The sequence below is a fragment of the Rhagoletis pomonella genome, unplaced genomic scaffold (assembly GCF_013731165.1).
Source record: "Rhagoletis pomonella isolate Grant_MI unplaced genomic scaffold, Rhpom_1.0 Rhpom_scaffold_01812, whole genome shotgun sequence".
In the NCBI taxonomy this organism is placed as follows: domain Eukaryota; kingdom Metazoa; phylum Arthropoda; class Insecta; order Diptera; family Tephritidae; genus Rhagoletis; species Rhagoletis pomonella.
Genome location: NW_023460366.1, coordinates 1 through 11,666, shown reverse-complemented (window position 1 = coordinate 11,666; position 11,666 = coordinate 1). Strand labels below are relative to the sequence as shown.

The following is an 11,666-nucleotide window of genomic DNA, read 5'->3' as shown; positions in this document are numbered from 1 at the left end:
TGATATGACATTCGGGTACTCACCAGCATAAATCGCTAAAAATATCGAGAGGAATGAAATGACGCTTGCCAAGAATTTTGCCTCCATTTTTGGTATTGATCCGTGGTTTGTACTTTTATGCTTAGTATTGTAATTATAACAATTGCGATTTTTACAATTTCTTTAAACTACTGTTGTTGTTGTTGTTGTTGCTTGGTTGGTTGTTTGTTTGCTGGCTTGATGATTGGTTAGTTGCTGTTGCTGCTGCTGGCGCTGCTGGTGTTGATGTTGCAGTTTTTTTTTCTCCTTTTTTGTTGTAATTTGCTTTGCTATTTTGTGAACTTGTTTGTTTGTTTGTTATAAAATATTGTTGCCACGTCTGTTGTTGTTGTTTAATTTCTATGTATTTTTGCTGCAATTACTGTAATTAACGTTTCAAATTTGGTTATTAGTTGTCGCGATTTGCTTCTTGCTCTTTGCTGTTAATGGCGCTAACGTAGGCGGTTGTAGCTTTTATAGGTAATATATGCACATGTATGTACGTGTATCTACGTATGTAGTATATATGTATGTACATACGTCTACATACAATACATATGTCGGTGCTATTAACTTTTCCTACTAGTATTTATTATAGATGGCTTGTAATTTTTTTTTTTTTTTTTTTGTGAATTTTCTCCAACTTTATCTTGCTGCGTTGCAAATATTTTTAAATTTTGAAATTTTCTTTTTGTTATTTTCTTTAGCCTTGAATGGATTAGCTCTTTTCAAATCGCCCTTTTTTGTGTTTTAATTTTGCGTTATCCCAACGTGGTTGTCCCGTAACATACATAGATGTATTTTATTTTTAATTATTATATTAAATTTACGTTTAATTTTCTATAATGAATCCAAAGTTGATCGTTGTCTTCGTCGTAGTCGTCGTCGCAGTTAAACGAGCTGCATCATTTTGTAAGGAAGAAAACGAAAAAAAAAAAAAACAAATAAAAAAATGTATATTTAATATTAACAAAGAAACGTTAATCGAATAGTGACGACAATGTCGACGACGACGTTGGCGCGGCCAGCAACAGCGGGAATCACGATGATCGGCCGAGATTTACAGGCATTTTGTGGCCAGCGACGATGACAGCGATGTCAGTGCGCCAACAAAAAAATTGGAAGAAAAAGAAATAAGAAGAGAGAAAAATTTATTTAGTTAGCACTTACGAGTATGTGCACTTTTTTTATTCGGAAATATTTTGTATATAAAAAAACGCGTTTTTATGGTTTTTAATTATTTTTTGATTGATGTTCAAGTGTGTGTATTTATGTTTATTTTGCAATAATTTGTTTAAATCATTTAAACCACTATATTTATAGGGGTTGTCATGGAGGGAGCAGAAAAAATTTCTAAAGCACGCGGATACCGTTATTGTTTTTTTCATAAATTAATTTATAATAATAATAATAGATTGGCGCTTACACATATGTTAGTGTTTGGCCGAGCTTAATTTATAGGCGACCGAAAAATTAAATTGAAGATGGCACCAATTCTGATAATGAATGACGGAAATACGTTCCAAAATACATATCGAGCCCTACCTAACCGCCAAAAAGACGTAAGCGACATTTTGTTAAAAATTTTATTTTTTACTGCATCAGAAAAAAATGTTGAAAAAACTCAGTTTGGCGGTTAGGACTCGATATCATCCCCTTTCCACGTATCTACATTTTTGCGAAAACTATTCGAATCATTAGGCCCTTTCAATATCAACAAATTTTTACGAACCGTTACTAGTACTTGCAAGTTTTTACTGGGAATGCATTCAATAACCCAACAAATTTGCGAAGGAGCGAATTCGAGAGCGTAACAACCCGAGAGAGCTATGAATTTTACTACAAATTCCTGCAGGAGACAAAAAGTAAGGTTATATATTTCAAATTCAAATGTAAACAAAGTTTTTAAGAGGATTATTTGATGAAACATAATTAGCGAAATGAAAATATGAATGAACAATTTAAATCTAATGTATATTTTTTTTATTTTTATGACGATGGGAACTATTCCCAATTAAAATAGAAATTGCGCGCCAAAACTTAACCGTCAGAAAGTGTCAAAATGGTGCCAATTTTGCTCTCTATTTTTCTTTTACGCTCTCGCTGCAAGTACTTATTGGCAAAGTTATTGAATGGACCTATTTACAACCAAATTTTCAGCATCATACTTCTTTAACATAAAAGAAAAACTTTAAGTGAGTGCTCGCTAGAACTCGAAACTCAAAAAATATGTCATTCAGATTTTGAAAGCTGAGTAAAAATGTCCAGATTTAGATATGTATGTAGGTGTAGAGATTTTCGACCCTTTGCAGTTTTATAGACTACCACTATATTTTGCAGACATTTTTTAAATGCTTGTTTAATCAGCTTTCCGGAGCGTGCATATAAATTCCCCCAAATGCTCCAAAATATGTTAAAACAGTTTTCGAAATTCCGACCATATATAATTTCCACATTTCTCACCGCCTCACGATAGAACTGTGCTACGGACCAGCGGCAGAAAGGAAGAATGCAAGGAATGATCGAAAAATAATAGAAAGAATCAATGTGAACAAGCCAGGCGCAGACACTATTTGTTGGCCATCAACCGTTGACCGCAAGTCACCTCAAAGTACGAAGCCAACGAATAAAAAAAAAAAAATTGCACGTTGTATGGAGCGGCGAGGAGGCGATTGCGCTCACTAGTGTCTACACATGTAAGTACTATTACACACGCACAGTTTGGTACAATTTGATTTCGACTACACAATTCACACTGATTTTGTGCATAAAATAGACTGATAATTTCTATTTTTTATTTTAAATGTTTACTCTTTTTTTATTAAATTTTTCTGTTTCCTTTTCTCTTGGAAGCACAAGTAAACGAGAACTGAGAACCGAGAACTTGGGCGCACCAGCAAATAAGCGAGTATATACAAAAAAGCAAGCGGGCACGACAACGGCGAGCACGATACTGACTGACTATGAGTGTTTTCACAAATAGAAAAACACTACACCACCCCGACGAGAACAAGGAATCGAAATCGAAATCAGCGGCAACGCCAACGGCGACGACAATGACAATTACGATGACCACCAGACAAAGAAATTAAGCAGAGTGTGTAAATTATCCACAACAATACAACAGCGGACGATAAAGCAGGAGAAATGGCGAAAATAATAGAACTATGTACTATCGATATATAGTAGACAAAAAAGAAAAAAAGTATTTTTTTTTTTTTTAACTGAACATTAACAGTGGAAGGCCGATAAACATGAAAAAAATGCAAAACACGGCGCGACGCGGTGACACCAACTAAAAGGCCAGACTGATAGCGACGATGGCGGTAGTGGTGGCGGCTAGGAGCACAACATTCGCGAACGACCACAAATGAACGACTAATCATGACCAAAGTAGCGAAAGCGTTATTCGCAAACAACCAGCAGGCAAGGCGGGCGTTAAGGCCACCACCAGCTTGAGAACATGCAAGCGATTATAGTGAGCAAGCGGAGCATTGTTAGGCAGAGCGTATAGACACGCGAGCAGCAAGTGAGCTAATCAGCAAAGAGTTACTACATACAGTGCTCATTGCTGATCGGCTACCGCTACATATCGCTTATGTATTTAATTCGATAGTGTCATAACTCAAAAAGCTAAACTCGAGAAAAACGGCTTTAAAGTTTTGAATTTATATATCGTTACCTTAATGTACATAGGCCCTAACCAACAAATCTTTTATTTTACAGGAGAAGCAAAAACGTTATAAAAAGAGTATCAAAAACAGGTAGCGCTTTTTAGAAAGTGGCATGTAACTCCGTTGATGTTGGTACTAACAATCTAAAATTTTTACTGAAGGTGTATTTTAATACAAAAATCTGTGAAAAATGCAGTTTCGAAAAAAAGTGTTGGTTATGGCCTTTGTGAATTAATTAACGATATACATACAGTTACGGTCAAAATAAGAGAATCAAGATTCAAAATGATGCTGTTGGCAACTTATATTTATTTATTTATTGTTAATAATTTTCATAAAATAAATAAATAAAAGTTTCAAAGCTTGTACAAATTTCAAAAAAATTAATCAAACTTAAAAAAATTATCATCAAAATTTCAAACTTGCAGTTTTGTAGCTCAATAAATTTTAGTATAATAAAGTGCTAGTTTCAAGTCGCTAAATAATACCGTTGATTATTTATATTTTTTTTTTGTGGAAGGTGTTGCGCATTTTCTTCCATATAAAAGTAAGTTTTGTTCATGCGTTACATGGAAGAAAACTCGCAACAGCCTCGACAAAAAAAATCTAAAAAATGCAAATTTAAAACTGATTTCCGAAAAGTGATTTAGGAGCTCGCACAAAGTTTTCCATGCATTTAATATGGTAAAAAAAAAAAAAAAAAATCGTACAAATGGTATAGAATTCTTGAAAATCACTATTTACCATTTTTTAATATTAACGTTTTTTATGGGTCACCCGATTGCATTTTTTTAGGTTTTAGGGGGATCTATAAGAATAGATAATATTCAAGAATTCTATACCATTTCTACGAAAAATTGTTTTTTTTTTTTAGCATACAAAATGCATGAAAAGCTTTGAGCGTCCTCTAAATATTTTTTTTATTTCAAAATAAAAAAGGGGTATATCTTTTTCGGCAAACAATCCTAGGTGGTGAGAGCATTAAAATTCCGACTTTACTTATGTTGGATCACCCTAATGTACATATATACAAGCTTACAAGAACACTGTCGCCGACTGAAGATGCGATTCGCATCAGAAACTGGCGAAAATGCTTTAGAGAAGAGCAGTGCAGTATATACATTCGACGAAAATGTGTGATTCTAGTAATTTATCAGTCAGTAAATAGATTCCTTTCGAGCTGGCCCTACAAATTTATCTTTTCTTATCTTATGCCTTCAAGATAGAGTGGCTAGTTTTGTCATTATTTGCATAGCCGTTATCTCAGTCAACGTAATTATAAACGTAGTTATGTGAAAAAGTCGGGAAACAACACGGCGTATGAGGAACAAATAGCAAGTGATAATTTTATCATAGTAAATACAAGTAAAAAAACATTGCCGCATTCTGACGACTGACAGAAAGTATATATATTTTGATATAAAGCTGCATACTTAATAACATAAGCATGTACATATGAGCCGCTTTTCTTTAAAGTGGCATAAGTGGTAGTTTTAGTAAGACACAGATATTTCCTTTTTATACCTGTAATCATAAATTCAATGGAGGTCGATTTCTTGTTAAAGTCAACAGAAAGAAACTTAGCTATACAATTTTATCGGATTGCGTACAATCCAACGATGAACTGATTATAACGTTTTCAGCACATGGCGGTTTTGATGGCAATGAAAGAGTTGACGTTCTCGCAAAAAATGTGTCCTAACGGAACCTGTATGGTTCCCACCTTTCTGTTGTCCGTCAAAGGGATACACAGCGGAGCTCCAAAGGGACAAAACCAATATGTATAAGAAAGTTATAACAACCTTTAGAGAAATCTCCTTTAGAGGAATCTAAATTTAAGTCGAGGGGATCTTTGGATTTTTACAGGCTACCTGAAAGGTCTTCAGGTGCTGTGGCTGACACACATAATGCGATTTCCTTCGTATCATAGGTCAAAGGCTTTTACACTTCGGGGAGCGGTTGTCGTTTTCGATTTAAATTTGGAACACATTTGTACATATGTATATAGGTCGATGTTATCCCTTAAAATATTAACAACAAAAGTTTGTTACTTAAGGGTAATCATTCCATTTTATTTTTTTTTCGTCTTCAACAATTTTATTAGGCTTAAGGTCGTTTTTAATGTGGAAAATCAATATTTTACAAAATAATTTTTCATTAAAATTAAATAAAATTGTTGAATATGATTTGTTATTATGCCAATAAATGGCAAAGACAAGCAAGAAAATTGCCATAAATCAACGCGCTTTTTAGAGGAGTCTAACTAAACCTTTACTCTATTAAAAATTAATAGCCTCCAAAACTAGATTTTCAAGATTTTTTTTTTTAAATCTGATTACAAATTTGCAAATTTATTGACTTTTCCAAAGTTTTGTACACAGTTTAGAAATTTTATTTTCTTGATTGTGTTGGCATAACAAAAATGAAAATAGTGGAAAAAAGCAAACGATAATTTACAAGGCGTACCTAGCACGGTGCATAGGCAACTGGCTGAGTCAGTGGGATCGTCGGTTCGAAGCCTACTGAAAGAAGTCTGATGAGGAAATGTGGTGATTTCCGAAATAGCTATCACTTCTACCATTTTTTCAAATTATTGTAGCTTTTCCACAATAAATTTTCATTCAAAAACGGCCTCGAGCTCAATAAAAATTGTTTAATTTAATTAAAAAATGTATTTTAGTAAAGCCAAAGTCTAAAAACTGAGGACTTAAATTTCGTCTTCATTTTTTATAATTCCATAGAAATTTCTGTGGTTTAGTTTAAATAATGATTTAAATATAGTTTAAAATGGAATGGAGAAGTTAAAAGCCCTTAGAGAGTTATAAATCATCACCCACATTGATTAACGTTTGCCAATATTTTTAAATTAATAAAGACGCAAACTAAATATGTAATGAACTTGTACCCCTTTCAAAAAAACAGCTCATATGTACATATGTAGATACCGTCATGTGTACATGAGCTAGAAAGTAATCGACCGAAAAGTCTACTAAAAAAAGTATGAAAGCAAAGCCCCACCTTCAAGTATGTAGACTTTAAACCACATGGAGAAGCACACAGGCATGCAATAATACACCACCAAATGATGATGCTGGCGACAATTTTCGGCATTGGCAGACTTTAATTTAATGTGTGATTGTTTTCTTTTGGCCAATGACGCCAATCCGAAAACAATACACATTTGCATTTGCTTACTGCTTTAATTGTATGTGCGTACTGGCTTTGGAATTTTAAAGGGATATATCGTAACCTTCACTTATGTATGTATGTATGTACAAAGAGTCAAATCTATCACTTTTAAATATTTGTTAAATAAAAATTAATTTAATTTAATCGTGAATATCTTAAAACCCTGATTTTTATTGATCCTGCAGTGGTTTTAAGATGCTATTAAGTTTTAGTGGGTTAGGACCTTTCCATATTAATGTAACGGTAACCATACATAAGTGTACATAGTTACAAGTAGATAGAACCTATGCAGAAATATCCCTTTGTATAAATGCGCACTATACGAAGCACGCTTTTATAACTTTATTGTGACTTCACATTCCTCTTTCCAAGAGTGTGTATGTGTGTTTATGCGTGACTATGGTGCCATTTTAGTAATTAAGGTAATACCATATCTCCAACTTGCAGTCATGGACAGCTAACAGCTACAACACAACAATACTGGCGTTGAATTGGCGTCCACCCGGCAAGACAGGTACTTGAAAAGAACAATAACGGGACATATGATGTTACTTCCATTAAATTCTGATACTGGCGGTCATTCAGGGAACATTTTTGTCAAAGAAGGACTTTCCTCTCTAGTTTACAAACGAATGAAATAACCAAAGAAAATGCAAGCCGCTAAGCTGCACGAAAGAACTCGCAACTCTGAACTATCACAGCTGTTTTGCGAACAATATCCCTATATCACTATGTACAGCATTAAGTTCTCAAATATCGCATATTACATCAAATTTCTACATCAGATTAAAAGTAACATTTAGTAAACAATCTTACCAAAATCTATAAAAAAATGTTCAACACAAATTCTCTTTTTTTGTACTTTTATCAAAAAACAAAAAAAATCGATTTCAAATACACACACTATATGTACGTACATACATATGTACATAAGTACATACATACATAAGAGCGCATGAATTTCCGTTTTACAGCCAAATTTCCTGCTGGCTCCTAAAAGTATGCTTCAATATCCTGTCCAAAAGATATTTGCACTAGAACATAATTCAATTTCAAACACTTTTTTGAGCTCGATTTAAAAAATCATCAGAGCGACGAAAGTGATGATGACCAAACTCCAAAACACTGACTAATAGCAACAACACACTCATGTATATGCACATATGTACATAGATATGTATGTAAATATACTACCGACATATGCGCCAATATTCTTATTCGGCACACTACACACTGCTCTATGACTGCTGAGTACGAGATGGATGACGTTATTTTTGCTGGACACGAGTGTAAACTACTGACGACAACGCGATTAGGGCGAAGAACGAGATGAAACAATAAACGATGAGGTTAGCTGTTCGCTACTTGGCACTTTGGCATAGCTTAACCAATGTAATGTTGTGGTATTGCAATAGTTGTACAAAAGCTATTAATTCCACTAGCTGAAATGAAGGAAACTCAGTCAGCCTCAAACAATGTTATGCATTCTCTATGAATGTACCAGTGTTTGTATGTTGATACATACATTTTTGCATATACATATAAGTATGTATGTATGTACATACAAACATTCTAAGACTTTTGTATTCTTGCAAACATGCTAGCAATGCATTCCAATATAAAAGTTCAGTACAATTGTAGAAGCATATGCAAGCGCCGCAAAATGACAGCATTAGTGGGTGAGGCGATGACGGATGCCAATATGTCGGTATGTACTAAATTATTGTCAGCCTGTTTTAATAGTGTTTGCATGGTGTCATTGATATGTATTGGTGCCGAGTAGTATGTGCATGCCAGCGTATTACTAAGCGGTGAATCGAATCATACGTCCATATAACCGCAAATCGTCCATTGACCAAATATACGTGACACTGGCTTGCATTTAATAGTTTAATTTGTTTCTTCTTTTTGATAGTGTTTTTTTTTTTGGAGAACAGAAAATTTAAATGCGAGCAGCTATCTGTACGCTAGACACACAGACAAAAACAAAAATAGAATTGAGGTGCTCCGGGCTAGTTGACGGACGTAGCGGTTTGCACAGACCCATGGCGGTCATTTGGCCAGCATGGGAGCACCCAAAAATTTGTAGATCGGCTCCACTTTACTTTTCACCTGCCATGCCTGCTGATTGTCGAGAAAATAGCAATTATACACACATAAACGAACTCTCATTTTTACCTTACGGGATATTCCCATTTCTCATTTATGCAATAATCGCGCAACAACAACTACAACTGAGCTAAGAACAAACACACCAAATGTATTTTTCTTTCGAAGGAAAATGGCACAAACCCCACGACGAAAACGAAAAATGATGAGACACGAGAACGGGAAAAAAGTTCCTCCGATGGCCACGGACGGCAATGACGAAATTCTTGCTGCTCCCTTATGTTTGCCTACTTTAGCAGAATTTCTGCTTTGTGATGGTATTTTTCGTAGTATGGCTTTTGTGCAGGTGTATGAGTATTAGAATGTATAGTGCGGGCTGTGGTGGTGGGAAGGAGTTGCAGAGTGGTAGAGGATCTTCTCTGTGAATTTTCGCTTTTGATGTTCTTGCTCCATATAAAATTTTTACTTAGTTAATTGCTCATTTTAACGTTTTTTTCATCGACTTTTTAATGCTTTCACCTTATGCTATTTCTTTTTTTCACGAGTGCTTCCTTCCTTTCACGTTCCTCTTCTTCTATCCACGACCAATTCCAATTCACTTCGCCTTTTGCCTTTGTCTTTTCACTATTCGATTTTTTCTCGACAGGAATTTTTTTCACACTTTTTTCTTAAACTCATCACTGCACTCTTATTATCCCGCAGATGTTCAAAATTATTGCATTATGGCAAACGATTCCTCGTCGATACTCCTCGCACTATATAATTATTTAATGAATTTACCTATGCACAGAATACAGAATTTATTTTCTTCTACTCTTCCATTGATGATGAATTTTTCACTTCGCTCGCACTTCAGCTGCGAGTGACCTTAGAAACAAGCGCAGGGTTGCAATTTAGTCGCTGTCATCGGCAACCCATGTTGAACTAAAACGGAATGGTTGGATTTTTCGAAACGAATACCAAAGAACGTAAATCGTTAACTGCCGTCCCTAAATTAGAGCGCTATGCGTTGCGTTTTCCATTGTAAACGACTTTTAGCGCACGCTATAGCTCGTCGGCGATTTCAAGCATCCGTTGTTGGTTACCCCAGCAACGAGTAAATGTGTGAGTGTCGGGTTGAATGTCGGGTGCTTGAAGCTTGCCCGGCGACACTCAAGCATAAAGCGTCAACACCATTTGCAATAAAATTTCGTAGTGGGCGGACGTAAACATGTCTTCATCGGATGACGATTTTTTGCTACTTGCCACTAAAATCTTTATCTTCCGCGAACTGGCTCATTTTACATATCACAACAAACTAACACACTAATGCTTGTCAACGCTTTGCGCCACTATCAAACAGACCGCTTGTCAAGCGGTCGCGTTGATGGAAAATCAAAAATTTTTGATTTTCCATCAACACGAGCCGACAACAAGTACGTGTGACACGACGATCTCCGATTGCGTCGGTTGCTGGGGTAACCAACAACGGATGCTTGAAATCGCCGACGAGTTTATCCCCAAATCAGCGCGTTTTCTCATCTCCTCTCGTTTCCTCTTTCACTTTTTTGTCCTTTCTCTTTCTTTCCGCCTTCTGAAACCAACTTCAACAGTAACGCCCTGTCAAAAATTGAAATTCCTTTTGCTCGGCCTTAGCGCGGCGTTATTGTAGGTTGCTCTATACAAATTGTATGGGCATAAGGATTTTTGAGTTGTTTGGCGATTGACGTGCTAATTTAAGGCCGGCAGTAAAGGGTGGTTCACATACGACTTTAGCTTCGCATTGCTTCAGAGTTTCGCTTTGACAGATAAGTTCATACATTATGTAATATTAGCAAAGCAAAGCAAAATCATGGGTAATTCCCAGCTCTTGCGCGCTTTGGCAATCAGCTGTTTACATGTGTCTTTTCTTGCGCGCTTGCATTTGCATTTGAATACAAAATTAGATAAATATGAATTGTTCTTGCTAGCATTAATGCATATTACTATATTGTTATCTATTTTACATAGATACAGGATAGAGGAAAAGGAGAACGCAGAAGCCGTCAAAGCTTTTATTGTAGCATACCTTCTACGCTTCATGATTCGTTGTCAAAGTTCGAAATGTCTAGCAAAGAGAGGAAAGTCGTATGTAAACGGCCCTTAAGTTGTCCCGACCAACTCGCTGAAGTGTGGCGAGTGAGTCTAGCAGATTTGCAAGAGGAATTCGCGTTCGTTTTGACATCAAATTTCGTAAATGAGTTCGTCGCGCATTTGGGTTTGCGGCCACAAAGAACCTTGAGTTGAGAAAAAGTGATCGATGATAGTGTGGCGAATACTTTGGCAACGCGAAGCGAACAAGAAGAAAATGGCAGAATGTTCGAGGAATGACGTAGAATATTCGACAACGAGAAACGTCATGTGCAAGGCGAATTTATACAAGGTGGTGTTACTGGCGAATTTATGTTTTCTCCGCAGTCATTCTGAATGTCAAAATGATGTGTTTGTTGTAAAAAAGGCGAATTCAAATTACGGCAAACACAAAATTTTTACCAAGGCGAATTTATACAAGGTGTTACTGGCTAATTTAGATTTTCGCCGCGGTACTGCTGAATATCAAAGTGACGTGTTTGTTGTAAACAAGGCGAATTCATATTACAACAAACACATAATTTTGACATTCAGAAGGACCACGGCAAAAATCTAAATTCGCCAGTA

At 35.7% G+C, this 11,666-nt stretch overlaps 1 long non-coding RNA gene across 3 annotated transcripts; it reads right to left on the bottom strand.

Moving 5' to 3' along the window:
• Positions 1-324: 324 nt before the first annotated feature.
• On the bottom strand, positions 325-9,884 carry LOC118752756. Of its 3 annotated transcripts, none has more exons than XR_004994733.1 (2): positions 9,510-9,884; positions 325-918 (listed from the first exon to the last, which is right to left on the bottom strand). It is a non-coding gene; the product is annotated as an uncharacterized LOC118752756 (long non-coding RNA). The 3 variants fall into 3 exon arrangements; XR_004994732.1 differs by having other exon boundaries at positions 9,771-9,884; XR_004994734.1 differs by lacking the exon at positions 9,510-9,884 and adding an exon at positions 3,249-3,709.
• Positions 9,885-11,666: the final 1,782 nt, after the last annotated feature.